The following is an 18,183-nucleotide window of genomic DNA, read 5'->3' as shown; positions in this document are numbered from 1 at the left end:
GTTCCCTTTATGTCTGTAATTCTGCACGCTGCTTCTCATGAGGAGAGCTGCAGAGATTTACTAAGGGTATTATCATACGAATTTATGTTCTTTTCAGGCTAGTAGGTGCTTTTCTTGCAGAGAGATTATTTCTACATAATTTTGCTTGTGGAATTACGTAGAACATTTGAGTCTTACAGTAAGATTTCAGCAAGTTGTTGTCATGTACCTGAAATGTAGACTGGTTATAATAGACAAAATAAATACCAACACCTGTGGAAGGCAGTGTATCAAATTCCTATGTAATTACACCATGTCTCTTCCATCTTCCCAGCTTCTCATATCCCTTTCCCATGATGTTTTCCTTTATCCCTTCTTTGGTGAATAGAAGTGTAAGGTTGTCTTTTCCTGATAAGGAGCACTCTCTTGCACATTGATCATAGCTGTCAGGAACTTTTAACTGCTTGAGTCCTTGAGCTGTACTCACTTAAGCTTGTGCTAACAGACATAAACTATATTTTGTTGCACTACTGTAGCTATGTGCTAAGGATATTAATTCTAAGGCAGTGTAAATGACTCTGTCTTACTCTTATCTGTGTCTTGCAAAATCTGAAAGCATTTTTAATTTTTTCTCCATTGATAGACATGAAGATATTGATTCCATTTCTTATCCATGCTCTGGCTTTATTTATTCCCTGGAGTAAAGTGATTCATGGCTTGGATCTCTCTGTAGAGAAACAGAGCCAGATCTTCCATATATGAATGTTGGTCTTAATCTCATAATGTCACGCACTGTTAAAGGATACTCGTGAAGTTCATGGCTAGACCTCACCTGTGCGCTGTATCACTTGTCTTTGTGTTGTTTTGAACCCAGTTCCTCTGATGAAACCTATAGAAATGTATAATGACTCTTAGCTGAGGCAGTCTTTAGTACAGTCATAGCAACAAGCATGCCTTGAAAAGGGAGCTCTTACAAAGCTTGCATGCAAAAGTAGCAGAGAAATACGGGGAGACATTAGATATCTTGCTTGCTTGATATCTTGCTGTCTGGTTAAGTCGAGGTGGGGTTAAGAATAGCATTGAAGTTGCTTGTGTAATTAATGTCAAGAAAACCTATGCATTCATTAAAACAATCCTTTATGCTGTCTCAAGCCCAAGTCCATTTAATTTAATTCTCTGCTTTTTTATTAGTGAAGCAGATAACTGTCAGCAGTTTACCTGTGTGTCTGCAGTTAGCAGTTGTCTTCCTTGACCAGTTAGAACAGAATGGAAACTCTGCTTGTTAGCTTGCATAAATATGATTAACGTCTGAAAATATTTTTACTTCCTGCATTTTACTTTTCCAGTAGAACAGTACAGACCTGCAAAGATTGAAGTTCCAGGGAAACATAGCAGATCACAAAAGGGTTTTTCATAATTACAGCCTTAATCTTCCTACTTCATACCCTCGAAGTCTCTCAGTTTTTGTTCCTAAGAAGAAGGTAAATCAGAGTTTGTGTGATTTGTTTGCTGTCTGAGAAAATGGTTTGATAGCAGAGGGTGTGAGGCAGACTTCCTACCTTCAGTTCCTGATGGTAAATGGATGTTAATGAAAGAAAAAAAGGTGATTAGGATTAGCCTATGCCAAAGGTTTAACAGACAAGCTCCCAGCAGTAAACCCAACAATCAGAGTATGGCTCACCTGATGTGGACTGGATTGCTCCCTTCTTTGATTATATGGGCTGGAAAGAATGAGGCAAGAGCTGAAGGCAAGAACTCTTCTCTTAATGAAGAGTCAATGAAGATGAGTGGATACGTATTCCACCGGATGAAAATTATCTCAAAATGGGTGCTTCACAGGAACATTTGGGTTTGAAATGCCACCTCCAAGAGCTAACTTAAAAACTATGAGAACAGGGATGCAGATGGAGGCAGTGTTGTTCTTCAGAAAAGTGTATGAAAAATGATGGAGAGGAGGCTATACAGAAAATGTCGTACCTGCAGATGAATCAAGAATAGTGGTTTTTATGGGGTAACGCTAAATGAATATTGGAAGAGCTTGACTAGAAATACAAGATATAGGAAGACACAGACTAATTAAGAAGTTAAATTTGCTACAGCTTCTTTTTTAAAACATAGGAGCTTATGATCTGGAGAAGCTTATACAGTAGAAGGGGTAGGATGTATGAAGGGTAGGATGTACATTGAGGTAAATTATGAGGACAACCACAAAATCTGAGAACTCTGTTATAGAGTAGAACATCTGTTTTTCTAATGTGTCATGAATGTTCTTCATAGAACACCAATAGCACACCAGAAATCATAAGCTCACCAAACTGTTGTATAATTTGTACTTTTTATGAATAGGAAGGATAGCAAAGTAAAGAAAGTGTTAACATTTGTCATCTTCTTTCTGTGGAAGGAAGAATATGTTAAAATTGCAATATAAAGGCCTTCTTAAACTGGAAATGGGGAGAGAAAAGAAGTCATGATTCCAGGAAGTACTTTGAATATCAAAGGCGCCCTGAATATTTCATTTGCTTTGAAAGGACACTGATCAAGCTTTGAATATTTCATTTACATTAAAAAAGAACAGGAATACACAGCCTAAGAAAAATCATCCAGGATTGGAGGGGATCACCCAGCAGATGGAGTAATTTGATGAATTTTGCACCTATAGCTTTTGCAACAGGACGTTTTGGTGACTGGTACATCTTGTTCACCTTTGGATAAACTATTTTGCTGGTAAAATATAGGGATGTGTTATTAAATTTATTTACTCTTTGCAAACCACTCTTCAAATTTAGAATTTATTGTTTGATCTCTATCTTCATGAGCTAGCTTTTATACTGTTTTAACATTTAATATTTCCATTAGGGGTAGTTTGGATCATACAGGGAATGTGGAGATTTATAATCTCTTTGAAAGCAAAAATAATCTAGGTGAAACAGCTACCATGGGAAAATCTGCACTGTTTTTTTTTTTTTTTTTTTAGAAACAGAAGTGCTTTCCTTGCAGTCTAGGAGTGTTGGTATGCAGGCTGTTAAATATAGAAGTTGATCCAGTGAACGATCTTCCTAGAGGCAGGAGGCCATGGAGATATCTCATTGATAGATATGTGGAACAGAGCAACTTCCTTCAAGACTATTTCATGTGGTCTACTTGACTTTAGGATCATTTGGATTGAAGTAGAGCCAAGTTACAGTAGCTATACTATCTGTATTTTCAAATAACACTGTTTAGAGATATGTACTGCCATGATGCCTAAATTAGATCTCAGTTTGACTGTAGTTTTCAACTTTTATTTTGTGCACCTTTCTGTGTCCCCTCCAAAGAAAAGCCTTTAATTTACTCTCTTCACAAACATAGAACACAAAGATTTTGCAGTCTTCAAATTATTTGTGGATGTCTCCATGGAGTCAAAAGACTTAATCTTTACTTTTTATCAGCCTGTTAATTTTAATAAGAAAAAAAAAATATTGAATTAAGGATGAAGGATACTGCTAAAAATACTAACGATGAGTAAATGGTAATGCATAAAATCAATCCATTTGCTAGAATTAACCACTGGGCCACTTCAAAGACAAAGAAAATTTGGTAAGCAAAACCAGACTTTACTACAAGAGTTGTAAAAATTAAGAAAGCACAGAAGGTTGGAAGGTACCTATGAATGGCACAAACTACTGCTCAATTTACTTGATCTATTGGGACAGGAAGATTCTTTCTGGAGCCTTTGGCTTGTAGGCTGAAAAAACCCAAATCTCTTATTACTCTACATAAACACATACATCAGGCCAGATTTATTCAGTTTTGGCAAGAAGCAGACAAATCATGAAGTCATAACAGTCCTTGATGGAATGTTTGTAGTGTTGCAGCTTAACACTTTGAATGCAAAAAGGATAGTTCTGAAGTGGAAAAGGATAGGATTACTTGGGATATTTTTTTCCAATTTTTGAAATAAGAGGATTTAGTGTTCACTTTGAGAATCAGATTAAATTGTTCTATAGTAACCCCTCATTAAGGGAAATAATAGATAACTATATTTCAGAATCATTCTCATTAAAGAGGAGCAGTATTTGTTGTTCTTCAATATACTGCTGGCAGCGCTAGTAAGGGCAGCACAGGGAAAGGAAACAACTGTTGTGTTCTATATATTGTATTGTATGCAACAAATGAACAAGAAGTGTTATGCAGAGGATGTGGTAGTTCTAAAACCCATAAAGACTTTGTTTTCAGATTTTGAGAATTCATTGAAAACCACATGCATATTTGCATAAATCTTGCAGAAATTCTTTGCTTTTGTTTTAGCCAATGACATTGAAATATATAGACTATTAATGCTAAGAAATGACAAGCTCAATGCCATTGCTGCACCAAGCACTAACTGAGGGCTGGGTAAATGAAAGCATCTTTTTAGGTTCTTTAAGAAAATAAAGACAGAGACAAATGTTTCTAATGGAACTATGAGATATTCCTACCTCACCACTAATTTTGGAAACTCAGGACTACCCTTAAACATGATAACAGCCTTCTTAAGCTTATTTGCCTGTCTGATAATAATGAGCTTCTAAAGTTGTAGGAATATCATTCAGTATTTTCTGTAAGCCAGACTATGTCATGTCTGCTTTCTATCACAAATGCAATGCCTATATGCTTGAGCCTCATAATTTGTGCTGCAGTTCTGGACTTCTAATATCAGAGTATGTGCAGTCTTCATTTGAAGTCGGATAAAAGCCAGATTACTATATCAGCATTGCTTTATGTTTCATCCCATGTAAATATCCCAGGTCAAGTGAACATCAAGTCAAAAATTGATGCAGAAAGTGGAGAAAAGACCAGCTGCCATGGTATACAACTCCAGAAATATCTCAAGACATAAGTGGAATCCAGGCCTCTTTCACTATCTTGAGCTGCCAAGAAGTCTAGCATGTACAGAAATAAGGCAATATATATTTAGACATAACACATTAATCAGAAGACCCCAAAATATTTCTGCCACTGAAATAACCAACTCTTTACTGAAAGTGATACTATATTCAGTGCCAACTACATAGTAGTAGATCCCAATGACAACTATTACAAAATTATTTAGATATAAATATATATGAAAGATAGAAGTATATAGTTATATATAAGGATTATGCAGTTGACATAGGTCAGCATCTGCATATGTATACATAGACACACAAAGTTTAACAATGTAACAAGAATCAGTAATATCTGACTCAGAATAAAAAAGAGCAATGTATGATATTATAGGAGCAATATTTGACTGTCATATGTATCACATTTAATAGAAATAATATTTTAATGCATTGGCCACTTCAGGGACCTTGTGAAATGAAAGCTGAACCTGTTGACTGATGTTGAAGGTAGAGAGTAATAAATATCGTGGATTTTTTTGCCCTGTCCTTCAAAGACAGTGCAGCTTGTTGGTCTTAACAAATGGTGCCTCTGTACAGCTTAGAGCAGGTAATTACTAAGTTTTTGGTGTTCGTGGGATCTGAGAAAGAGGAAAAATGAATGAGTAGCAATTGCTAAGGAGTCTTAGTCCACTTAAATCAGTTAAATAGTTAAATTTCGGTGCAGGAGACTTAGGCAAACAGCTGGTTTTCAATCCATGTCCTTCTTTCCTCCCCTTTTCTTTATTTTATTCCCCTCTTCTTCACTCTGAATTCTTTGCCTTCTGACTTTATTTGACCTATGATGTTTTTTGTTTGTTTTAGCATGTGTTATATTAATTAGTATGCAGGGAATTATGTGTTTAATATATAGGCATCCAATCACAAAGAGAGTACTTTCATCTGTTCTCATGGTTAATACTTTTTTCTCATGTTGACACAATTTGTTTGATTTGATGTAAAAAAGCAAACAAACAACAAAGAAAGACTGAAAATATTTAATAAATAATAAATGGAAATGTTGACAACCCTTTGACATTGTGAGAAAGAAATAGATAAAGAAATTTTAGTGAAAACATGACCTCAACAGGACATGAATGCAGTATTTTGGAAATAGATGACAAATACTTTATCCACTAGTTAAAAAAACAAAACAAAAAAAACTAACTACTTTCATAGAATCATAGAGTCATTAAGGAGTAGGCAACTTGGGAAGAGTACAAGGGTGTTTAGAGAATATGCAGAGAGAATATAAGTTGAAAGCCTAGCTAGAACTTAATTTATCCATCACTGTAAAAGATAACAAATCTTTTTAGAATTACACTAGCAATAAAAGGAGGGCCAAGGAGAATCTCTATCCTTTATTGGATGTGCTGAGAAAAATTACCATCAAGGATGAGGAAAAGGATGAGTTACCCAGTGCTTTCACCGCTTGTAAATCAGTTATCCTCAGGGTACTCAGCCCACGTTGTTTGGGAGGAAACAGCAATGGGCAACTCCACCTAGAGGGTGCAGAGAGAGCTGGCAGAAATGCTCACCAAGCCACTTTCCATCTTTTATCTGTAGTCCTATCCAATTGGGAAGGTCCCAGAGTCTTACCAATGTGATCTACAGAAAGAGTAGGAAGGAGGATCTGGGGAACTGCAGGCCTGTCAGCCTGACCTTGATTCTGGGGAAAGTTATGGAGCAGATCATCTTGACTGCAATCACACAACATGTATGGGATAACCAGGGGGTCTGGCTCAGCAAGCATGGGTTCATGAAAGGCAGATTCTTCTTGACCAACCTGATCTTCTTCTATGACCAGGTGGCACACCTGGTGGATGAGACAGGGGATGTGGATGTAGTCTACACAGACTATAGTAAAGCCTTTGATTATGTCTACACAGCATTCTCCTAGAGAAGCTGGCAGCTCATGACTTATATAGATTTATTCTTAGCTGGATGAAAATTCGATTGGATGACTGGTCTCAGAGAGTGTTGGTAAATGAAATCAAATCCAGCTGGTGGCATGTTATGAGTGGGGTTCCCCGGGGTTTGGTACTGGGGCTGTTCCTGTGTAATGACTTTACTGATGATTTAGATGAGGGGATTGAATGCACCCTCAGTAATTTTGCAGATGACACCAAGTTTGAAGGAAGTGTTGATCTGCTTGAGGGTAGGAAGGTTCTGCAGAGGGATCTGGATAGGCTGGATTGATGGGCCAAGCCCAATTGTGTGAGGTTCAAGAAGACCAAGTACTGGGTCCCGTATGTTGATTACAACAACCTCATGCAACACTGCAGGCTTGAGGCAGAGTGATTGGAATACTGTGTGGTAGAAAAAGGTCTGGATTTATTAAATATCTCCAGGTACTGCAATTCCACCACTTCTTGGTTTAAATGTTTGATCACTCTTTCCATGAAGAAATTCTTCCTAGTGTTCTGTAAGTCCCCCCTGGCTCAACTTGAGGCTATTTCTTCACATCCTAACCTGCTTTGTTTAACACTTGGGGGGAAGCTGACAGTATTTTTTGGCCACAGGGCAAAAATGTGCTTTGCAAGTGGAATTGAAATCGAATCTTAATCCTGCAAAGTTTGGAACTAATTTTCCTGGTAGAGCACAGTAGTGTCTTTTAGGTAGAAAGATTTCTAAGTTCTAACTGGGTCTAAGATATAGAGAAGCTGGAAGTGTCAGAAATTTATGCTTGAGTTTCTTGAAACTACATTTATGTAAATCGTAAGATACATAAAGGAAAACTTTACATTAGAAATTAAGATGGACCTCTTGTCATTATGGAGATAAAGTTCAAATTTGTGGACATAATGACCACTTGATAGTATGCATACGATATTTTTCCTAAGATTATGGAAAATATGTAATATGAGTTCACTCTTTTTAGAATAAATTCCATGTGAACTGCTCAGACAGTCACAAGAGCTGTACAAATGACATATATAAATACACATACAAAACCAGCTATAAACTACAAGGAAAGATGAAATACAAGTAAGGCAAAATGGATTTGACCTCAAAGCTTTTTGTCTCAGTGGGATTCCTGTAGGCAAATAAATTTTGTCTCTTTTGAGTAGCCTATTCTTTGTCCTAGCATTTATCATCAAGTTAGCCCTGTTGCAAGAAGCAGAGAAAAACATATTTAACTCTGAGGGAAGAACAGGTCTGAGATCAGAGGAGATCCAAGATTCAAATAATTCCTATACTGTGAGCTACCAAGGCATGTGGTTTTGCTGAGCCTAAGAGGTAAGATGGACTGAGCTAGTCAAACGTGCATAAAGAAGGTAGATGTAAGTAAATGACAGTGAATAAGAAAGGATTTTCATTTGTATTACACGACTTATAGATTAATTGAAATATTCTATTATCTAGGCAATTCAAAACACTTAAAGCCAATTCTGTTATAAATAGATTTTATTTTTTCTCTTTCCAAATTGTCTGCCAATATCTTTAATTCTCTCTCATGCCACTTACTGTCTTCTGAGATCTTCAGTTTCCAGGCCATCACAGGTTATAGTTCTGTCTTATCTGTTTCCTTCTCCACTTCAAGACCAAGTACAGCTAACTCACTGTGTTATAGCAACAGCTACATGCTCTTTCACAAGCTCTCAAGTTTCTTTGCATACCATTACTTTTTTTTTGGTGTATTGTTGGACTGTTGTGCAAACAAATTCATCTTCTTTATAAATACAGAGTTTATTCTGTTATAAATAGTCTCTTCTCTTGCAGTTCACTCATAAAAGATTCCTAAATTTCAGGCCAAGTACTGAAATATTTACTTGTACAATTGAGGAAGTTTCCACAGCAACTAGGTCAGTATTTCAAAACTCAGAAAAACCTCAGCATTTTCCTAAGTCACAATGGAGAAGCCTTTTATTCCACCTTTCTAAAAATTACTCTTCCCTTTGGATTATTTTTTCTCGTCTTCCTCAATCCCTTATAATAGACCCAAGTAAAATCCAGCTAAAAACGATGACATGTAAACTCTGAATTAGAGGCTTTTTCTTTCACAGCAGAAACCTGCTATGTGTACACACACCATCCCAGCAGTCATGAAAGGACTCCAACAGCACAGGGAGAGACAGAAGATGGGTGTTTTTATGCTATCTGTTCCACACATTTTGGAGGAGAGCAAGGAAAATCTGTCAGGGTATTGTAGCAGTGTGCATTTAAAGCCTGAAAATTAGATAACATGGCTTTTGTAGATATACTTCAGCTGTGAAAGTCCTCAACCACCTACTGCCATATATATGTTACTGGGAAAAGAATGGGAGTAAAACCTTGCTTTTAATGGGCAGTGAGGTCTTCTATCATTTAGGTATGTGGAGCTCTATGGTCATAACAGTCTTACTCCTTCAGGTTATATTGGTAATGTTATAGATCCTTAATAAAATTAGGCCCACTGTATTATATTCTCGTGTTTCTGCCTTGCTTCTCTCTGACTAGTTCATTTAGTAATAGGTGACAGTGACTGAAAATTAATAAAGTGGAACAACCAACAGACAATAGCAGAGAAACTCTCCCACAGCTAAGATCTATTTATTTTTTTTTCTGCAAAGATCCACATGACAGCCTATCTTTCATATATTCATAAATGTTTTCTGTTCTGGCAGAAGGTGTGATTTGTGCATATACTGTTTCAACACTTGTGGAGCCCACTTGCACCACTGTAGTAACCTGAGCATTAAATCTAGGATGGTCTCTTTCGCATTTTCATTCCACAATCCTTTGCTTGATTCTGTGCTTGATGTGTTTGGAGGTTCACAGCTGAATAATTAAACAATTTTTTTCTTCAACATCAAGAACAGTGGCTTTTGAGCAGGATTGCGTGTTGGCCATATAAGTCCTGCAGACTTTAAAGAGCAAGAGCAAAAACATTCAAGATCTTAGCCTTAATGCCCTCACCTCGTCTTCATAATATATTCATATACCTTTTTGATAGAAAAACTTTTGAAAGTTTCTAGTTAAGCAGGAATAAAAAAATTAAACACTTATGACTTGAAAAAAGAAGTAAATTAAGAAAATTCATGCCTATAACAAAGTTTTCAATTTTTGTATGAGAGATGGGGATGGATATATGAGACTGAATTCTGAACATAGTTCTAAAACTGAACAATGAATATGCTTCTAATGAGAGCTGATTAGACAGACAGTGGCAAATGGTGAATGGGGAGAAAAGAATGGGGGAAATACTAGGAGAGTTAGAAAAGGAAAAAATGTCATGAAAAGAAGGTAGCTAATTGTAAGTAGTTTGCCAAGGAACATCTGAAAAGACGATCTCAGATTCTAATTATGACTGTATGAAACTGGAGTGTTTCTGAAAGTTACATCAAAGAATAGAGAGGTCATAAAGAAAATGTGCTGGTCCAGAATGAAGAATATGATGAGATTCCAGAGATATACATAGATCTGAAACTAGCTTGTCAGAGCAGGTTGTAAAAAAAAAAGTCCCTTTACATCAGGAAAATATGGCATTATCTTGTACTACACAGATTGCAAGAAATAGGGACTATAATTAATAAGGTTGTCAGGAAGTTGTAGGCCCAATGGACTCAGCAAATAACAACATAAAATTATTGTATCATTTTTATACCCTTTGATTGGCATTCATGAAATGTAAGCTAGAAAACAAATAAGAAGGATTTTAAAAGAGAAAAGGATGCTTTACAATGAAATTGAGTGAGAAAATCTGAATTGAAATGAAAGAAAATATTTACAAGTATGATAAGTTATGGCAGAAGCAGAATAACAGAAAATTATGAAGCCTAGTGTGTGATAATCTGTTTTATCATGGGATCTTTATCATGAGTATATCATAACAAAATTATTTCATAGCAAATCAGCTTTATTCAGTGTTTTATGAGCCTTTCAGAAAGTGACACCAGTGAGTACTGTTAGAATAACAAGCAAAAGGATAACTGTGTAAGCACATGGACACTGTGGTCTAAATTAGCAGTAAAGATATTTCTGTTCCTTCTCTGAGATACCAGTAATAATAATTGTTTTTAATTCTGCCTTATTTCGAATAATATTTCCTCATTTATAAAAGAAATAGCTTGATTCCTTTACAGGGATATTGTTTACTTTTGCTGTTTTGGATGTGATGTATGTGATACACAACAGTACTCACATGGGTGAAAAGCCTTAGAGAGAAAGCTAAAATGAACATAGGAATTTTGCACTAGGCTTAGAAAATTTTTGGATTCTGTGTCACTGATTAAGTAGTTTAAAAGAAATGGCATAGCGCTAAAGTATGATCTAACTAGATCAAAACTAGTGTTGTTTTTTTAAAAATCTTATTAAATGGAATTCTCTTATACTTTGAGTGGATTGAAATAAATATATCTAGTGCTAGACTGTTCCTCAAATCATAAATGTAAGTGGTGGTAATTTCAATGTCAGTTCTGCTGAATGCCTACTTTGCTTGAGTTTCGGAGGTATGGCTGCTAGAATAGAATTCAAGAGCCTCATGTTGTTTACATTGCTTCCATATGAAATAAGAATTTATAATTTATAAATGATATTAGTTGTACCATTGGATTTAAAATACAGCTCCTGAAGCAGTTATTGAAGATGACTGGTAGAAATCACTAGAATCCATCAGGTCCTCTTAGGTTCTTTCCCCAGTCATATCTCCCTGTGAAACTGCTCTTCAGAAATAGAAACTCTGTCCAGTGCTGAAACACCTGCACTGCAGCTGGGTGCAGAAAACTGGATCACTCTGTTCTTAAAAAAAGATGCTGTATCCACTTACATATTGACCTCTTCTGTAAAACATGAACCTGGATCTTTTCAAAGACTTCAAGGTATCTCCATAAAACATAGTCATATTGATATCCTATCACAGGTTCCTGATGTTGGGATTACTTTTATTTCAGATAAGAAGGACAAAGCAAACAAGCTTCAGAAAGATGCCATGTATAAGTATTTCCATCTGTCCAAAGTGTATCTGAACAAAGTACAAAAATAGCCAGCAAGGGAACTAGGATCGAGAATATGGTCATAATTGCATATGCCACAAGTGTAAATTAAATAATTAGATAAATTAAGCCTGAAATAATAATTAAAAAAACAAACAAACAAACAAACTTCAGTGAAAGGTGGGGAGCACAATTAGTATAAAAGATGATAAATGTAGAAAAAACTTGTTTACAGCAAAGCAAGGAAGAAAATCTTTGCACTGAAAATATATTTTATAGCTTTCTCCTAAGATATGCAAAAAGATTTGGGTGTACAGCTTCAGAGGAAGGCTTTGAAGTGCTGCTTGTTAAGTTGAAAGGAAATTGGAAAGATATTTATCAAGAAATGCTGACCTTCATTAAATATTGGATATTGCAATAAACTGCATAGAAAATGAGGGAAGAATTACTATGTTGTCTGCACTAGAAAATGGTGACTAAATTAATTATTTGAAATAATCAAAGGAACAACACAGGAAAGCAACTAGAAATTAAAGAAAGTTTATGAGAACAAAAGTGAAGTTTTCAGCTATAAATGACATCATTATAAAGCATTCTGTAGGATCTTAGATACAATAGCCCAACAAGCAGGGGTGGATGGACATCAGTCTTCAAATGTAGCATTTGGTACATATTTGTTTTTCATATAGGTTCATCTCAGAAAAGTGATTGGGAGGTAAATAAGTTTCATAAGGATGTCTATTTTCATAACTGTGCTCACTTACACAGTGCAATAACCAGAGCTTTTGTAACCTCTTTCCGTTTGTTTCCAGATTTCCTTCACAATTTCCATTTATTTGGTAGCTTTATTTTTTCTTGTTCGTGTATTCACAATTATTATTTCCTTCTATTTTCTTTTTGTTATTGTGCAATACTTCTTATAGGACAAGAGATACTTAAAAGGTGTATGTAATACCTCTCTCAAAGAACTGTGGGAGTCTTAACTGGATTTAACATGACCAGTGAATATTTTCAGCAACATATATTATCTTTACATTTCCATTTTATCCAATTTATAGCCATTTTGCTTCCAGGAAAACAGGGCCAAACTTCGCAAAGCTATACAGGATCATATTTCTGTTACTGGATACTAACATTTCAGCAGTTGTTTCTGCATGGATAATTAATATTAAAGGTTGAAAGTGTAGCTTCACTGGATGTGGCATATTTAGGAGCAAGGCAATACCTTCTGAATCCAGAATTCTTTCTTGTATACTGAAAGGAGAAACTAATATAGAGGCTCATGCTAATCTTGACAAATCCGTTTCTGAATCGTGCTGGTAGCATTGGCAGGTAGTTGTGGGTTTGCTTGAGTAGGTCAAAGTTTCATTCTAAGCGATACAATATGCAGGATTGACAACTTTAAAATGATTTTGCCCAGTTCCTGAACCAATTCTGTATTCTGTTTAAACTTCCATGGGGAAAAGGGGGACACTATCCACATGATTAGTACAGCCCATTAGATGGTATTATTAGAATAGCTGCTCATTTTACCTGGCTACTTCAAATAAATTGTTAAATCTTTAAATATATTTCTTCTAAATACAGTTATAACAGTGGGTATTAATTTAGGGAAATGCTCGTTCTACCATAAAAGGCTAAGAAGTAGTATCAGAAATATCTGTGTTACTATAATATATTGCTTAATTAATTCACACTTTTTCACATTTGGGATTAAGTAGAACTTAGTGGTCTGTAGAACAGCTAAGGTTATATGCAAAATGAAAATAATGTATTGAACTTCCACGTAGAGCACGTATCTGTACTTTAACAGAACTTCCTATGTGAAGCTAAAATCTTGTTCAAAACTTTTTAGTGTTGCATTTTTATTCATGTGATTCAGCCTATCAATTAATTATAGTGTGAACAATCTCACACAGAAGTCCAACTAATGCCAGTACTCCTTAGTTTCCTTTGGATAGAAACAGAGAAAAAAATTGAAACTAGGGAGACATGAGATGAGGGCAGGTAGACATCGCTTTAACTTTCTCTGTAGTTAATATATGACACATAGGCTGTGTTATCTTACCTTACTAGGAAGAGTCTGTCTAAATCCTTGGAAGGAACTAAATAGTGGGATGTGACTCTGCTCGTTATAGCAACTTGAATGACATACCTTGCAAGTGTTTGCCTGTCTTTGGAGGTTTGGCTGTGTAAGCAGAGATTAACGACACACGCATTCTCTGTTCTCCCAGGTGCGCTTCCAGTAGATTTTTTCTTGTTATTTATTTTCACGTGTGAGCTTGACTTAGTTTTTCCAAAGTTCTTGCTTTCTTTGTGTTTGTAAATTTTGATATCCAGTATTGAAGAAGGTAAGAACAAGGGACCTTCAAGGCAGCAAGAGGACACAAAACATCACTCCAAAGACCCCAACTACTAGCTACACTAAAAAATCCTTTAGGGTCCTATCTGCAGACCAAGAAGCCATATAGATTGCCTTCTCTTGCCTTTGTACTTAGAGTTTGAGGAAAAACGAAACCAGAGTCTGGGGAAAAAGGTTTAAGAAAGTCTATGGAAAAGGTATTCCTTGGCTTATTCCCTGTTTGTGCTGAGATGATTAAAGCTGTCAGTACAGATCATTTCCTCAGGCTAATGGTAGCTGTATCTACCTTATCTTTTGTACAAAATAATTCTTTTAACGTATTTAAATAATTGGTTTTTTTTCCACAGAATATACATAATACTTCAAAAAGATTGCTGAAAATTCAAGTTGTAATCCATCCCTTTAGTCTGAGATATGGGACATCTTTATATTTCTCTTCTCTGTATGATATCCTGGAAAACTTGTCAATGCTCTAAATTAAAGAAGCCAATGATCGTATGTCTTGGTCTTTGGCTGTCTATGATCCCACTTCTGAGGAAAGCTACTGCTGTTCTGCATTTGCTGGGAATTTGAAGCAGAGTAGTCCCTTACCATTTCTTCAAGGAAGGAGAAAAGACAATTAAATAATATATCTACTATAATTTTTCTGAGTTTCACAGAACAGGAATATAATTAATTGAATAGATTTTTATTTTCATTAAATTGTAAGTAGTATGCACAAAAATCAGTATATCATTATCTCTTTAGAAGACATATAGGAAAGGCCCACAACTGGTGGAGTTGTAGCATCTCTGAATACACTATTTCCAAATGGTGTAACAAGTAATAATTTGCACAGCCATACTTATGCTTTTCTTGTTTTCTAAGGGTTATGACTTTAAGATCTGCCAAGGTGATCCTGTTTCATTGAACTTTTAATCCCCACAGACCGTGTTAGCCTTCTGCTATGCTGTTTAACGCAGAGGTGACCCAGTACTCCATTTTCATGAGCAGCGCCTTAGAACTCCTCAGAAAAACACAATGTGAGAAAATACACTGACGTTTAGAATACAGCACAAGAACTGTAATCCACAAAATTAAATGAAGAGATTGATTTATTGCCTGGGATCTGTAATACAGCATTATTTTCATGATCACATTATTCTTAAAAATCTATAATTTATTGACATTCTTAGGCTTCCTTTAAAAAGGATCTATTGATAAAAGTTACTGATCTAAGGATAAAAGTTATTCTTTTAAAAGCAAAATAATTAGCAGGCTTTTACTTCTCAGCCAACATTTGGAACCTTGCAAACTAAGAAAATTCTAGGATTAAAATATCAGCATCATTAAAAAAGGAGCATGTGGCATTTCTGTTAAATTCATTACATCCCCTTTTTTTTCTTCATAACTTTCCAGTTTTTCACAGCTCATCAGATATGAATCATTTATTTCTAAAATAATTTTCAAAGTTAACATTAATTTTACAATATTTTTCTTCAGGAACATTCTTTCGAATGTTGTCCAGCTGAACCAATGAACCAAACTTTCCGAAGCAAAGATCACATGAAGAAAAAAAAAATTTAAAAATGTTTATGAATTGTGTAAACTTTGCACTTTGCTGTTTTGTTTTACACTGAGTGGTTAATAAATAATCTTACACACTGTCTTGTAGGTCTAAGGAAAAACTTCTATTGAAAATTTGAAGTATCTATAAGATCTTAACAGCAAATAGAGTGAAGTATTTGACAAAATTTTATATAGAGATAGTGCTGAAAATTCCCGGTGGAGTGCCATCCACACTGACAGAGAATGTTTTTGCAGTGCCATAGTTCTTAACTTGTTCTGGCTAATAAGAGAGACTCTTGGAGCTAAGGTTGAAGTTGCCTTTGCATTTTGTAATGGAAAGGCCTAACACAATTATCGCTGTTAATGGGAAACTGTGAACAGCACATTGTATCAATTACTGTGTCCAATGAAATCTGGTAGGTTTTTGACATCTCAGTATTTTAGAAATCACTTTTCTAAACCATGTTTACAATGGAGAAATTACTTTGGTAAATGGAATGCATTCAACATTACAGATAGAAATGCTCTTTGCCAAAAAGAAGTATTGCAAGTTAGTTTCAGAATTTGTAGAGGAAGCCATTGATTGGTTAAGTCCATCCCAAATGGGCCAGGGCTTTTTAGCTGTATCTGTTTGCATGTGTCATGATGATAGGAGGGGATCTGCATGGCAGTACAGTTGGTGCTGAGCACCTGATATTTGAGGACCATACAGAGCTTAAGGGTTTTGTTCATCCCATGGACCTCTTCAACAGCCCAAGTACCCTAGCAGATATGCTCCAAAATGAGTCAGATGTGATAGCTGGAGTGTGGTAAGTGGGACTAATCAGGAGATATGCTTCAAAAGTACTTTCCTGTTCTGCACTGCAAAGACAGTGTAGCTGTATCCTGCATATTGTTTGTCGGATATCTGCTCTGACAGATGGTATCTGTGATATGCTTCCTGCCTATGATATGATCCTTTCTGCACATCACCAACAGTGGATCTTCTCAGCCACTTTGTGAACTACAGCATGAGAGGATGCAAGCACAACCTCAATCTCTTAATGATCTCATTTGTAGGAACAAAACTCAGCATATTACTACCATGCAGATGGAAGTTATGCTTGCAGAAATTAATAGTGCCTTGAAATTTGTCTGCACATCCTTAGATATGTCAGTCATATTTCTTGTATCCTGTGTGCTAGTTGGATGCTTCCGATGTGCTGAGTAGAAATCTTTTTCTGTGGTGAAGCAGCAAGAATCTTGCAGTACTTTAAACAGTTTCAGGTGAAAGAGGTGTTTTATACTGTGAGCATCATGAAAGATGATTTCAGCATGTTTTATTTCTTGTCACTGGCAACTCATATCCAGATGAATATAAGCACTAAATTAAGGAAGTGCTGGAATTTTTTAGCCTCCAAATTGGATTTGCCTAGCATTCTTTTAACCCATGGATGATGGAAGAAGTGTCAGATCAGGCCAGCAGAATCCATTTACTATTTATATTTCCCTACCCTACCAGAGTAAATGTAAAGTATTTGACAAGAATCTCTTATTTATTTTATTAGTCTCACATTCCTCTTAGCTGAAATGGAAAAAATACATATATTGAGTACTGAGTTTCCCCTTAATACGGAAAAAATTATTTGGTTGGCCTTCCTTCCTCTCACCCCTTTCTCCCTTCCTTCCTCCCTCCCTCCCTCCCATCGAGAACTTCTGCTATTTAGAATTAAGAAAAAATTCTCTTTCCCAAGAAAGGAAGATAGGGATTTTGATCAATAATTGCAAGAAATTTGGAATTAGTGAATATTACGCAAATTCTGAAATGTCACTTAATGGAGAAACAGTTAACTCTTCTCCAAAAATATTATTGTATCAATACAGATGCTGTGAATGCTGAACTATGGAGTTTTCCAGAATAAGCTGAAGATTAGCCCAAAAACTTTTCAGGTACAGATTTTTTTCTTTTTATGCTTGCAGTGGTCTGAAAATTAACTACTGAGAGAGTATAAAAAGTCTCAACAGATTAACTTAGTTTTACTGAATAGGGTCATCTGAGTGACTTCAACAAAGGATTTATTTTATTTTAGAATATAGGTTTAATTTTTATGAATTTTCATTGTAAACCACAAATATTAAGTCTTATGTCAATGGAAGACATGAATTATTTTACTTCATCTTATCTGAATTTCTACTTAGTAAGAGCAGAATTTATCTTAAAATATGACAATGAGATAATTATGAAGACTGCTCTAAATACTGCTGCCTCTTTTATTATCACAACATCAGAGATGGTATGGCAGTAGAGGCTGAACCTTCCTACTATTATTCCACGACAGATGGCAGCAGAGGGGCAGCTTGACATAATGGCATGTGACATGTGAGGGTGTATGAAGCACAGGGGTGGAAACTTCCTCCATTTAGAAAGAATGACACTCACCTACATTCACTGATATTTGCTGAATATCTCTGGACACAAAAAACAGAGGACGTGAGCACAGTAAATTGTGGGTGATACATT

Source organism: Meleagris gallopavo, chromosome 6 (assembly GCF_000146605.3).
Source record: "Meleagris gallopavo isolate NT-WF06-2002-E0010 breed Aviagen turkey brand Nicholas breeding stock chromosome 6, Turkey_5.1, whole genome shotgun sequence".
In the NCBI taxonomy this organism is placed as follows: Eukaryota; Metazoa; Chordata; class Aves; order Galliformes; family Phasianidae; genus Meleagris; species Meleagris gallopavo.
This window is presented reverse-complemented; position numbering follows the sequence as displayed.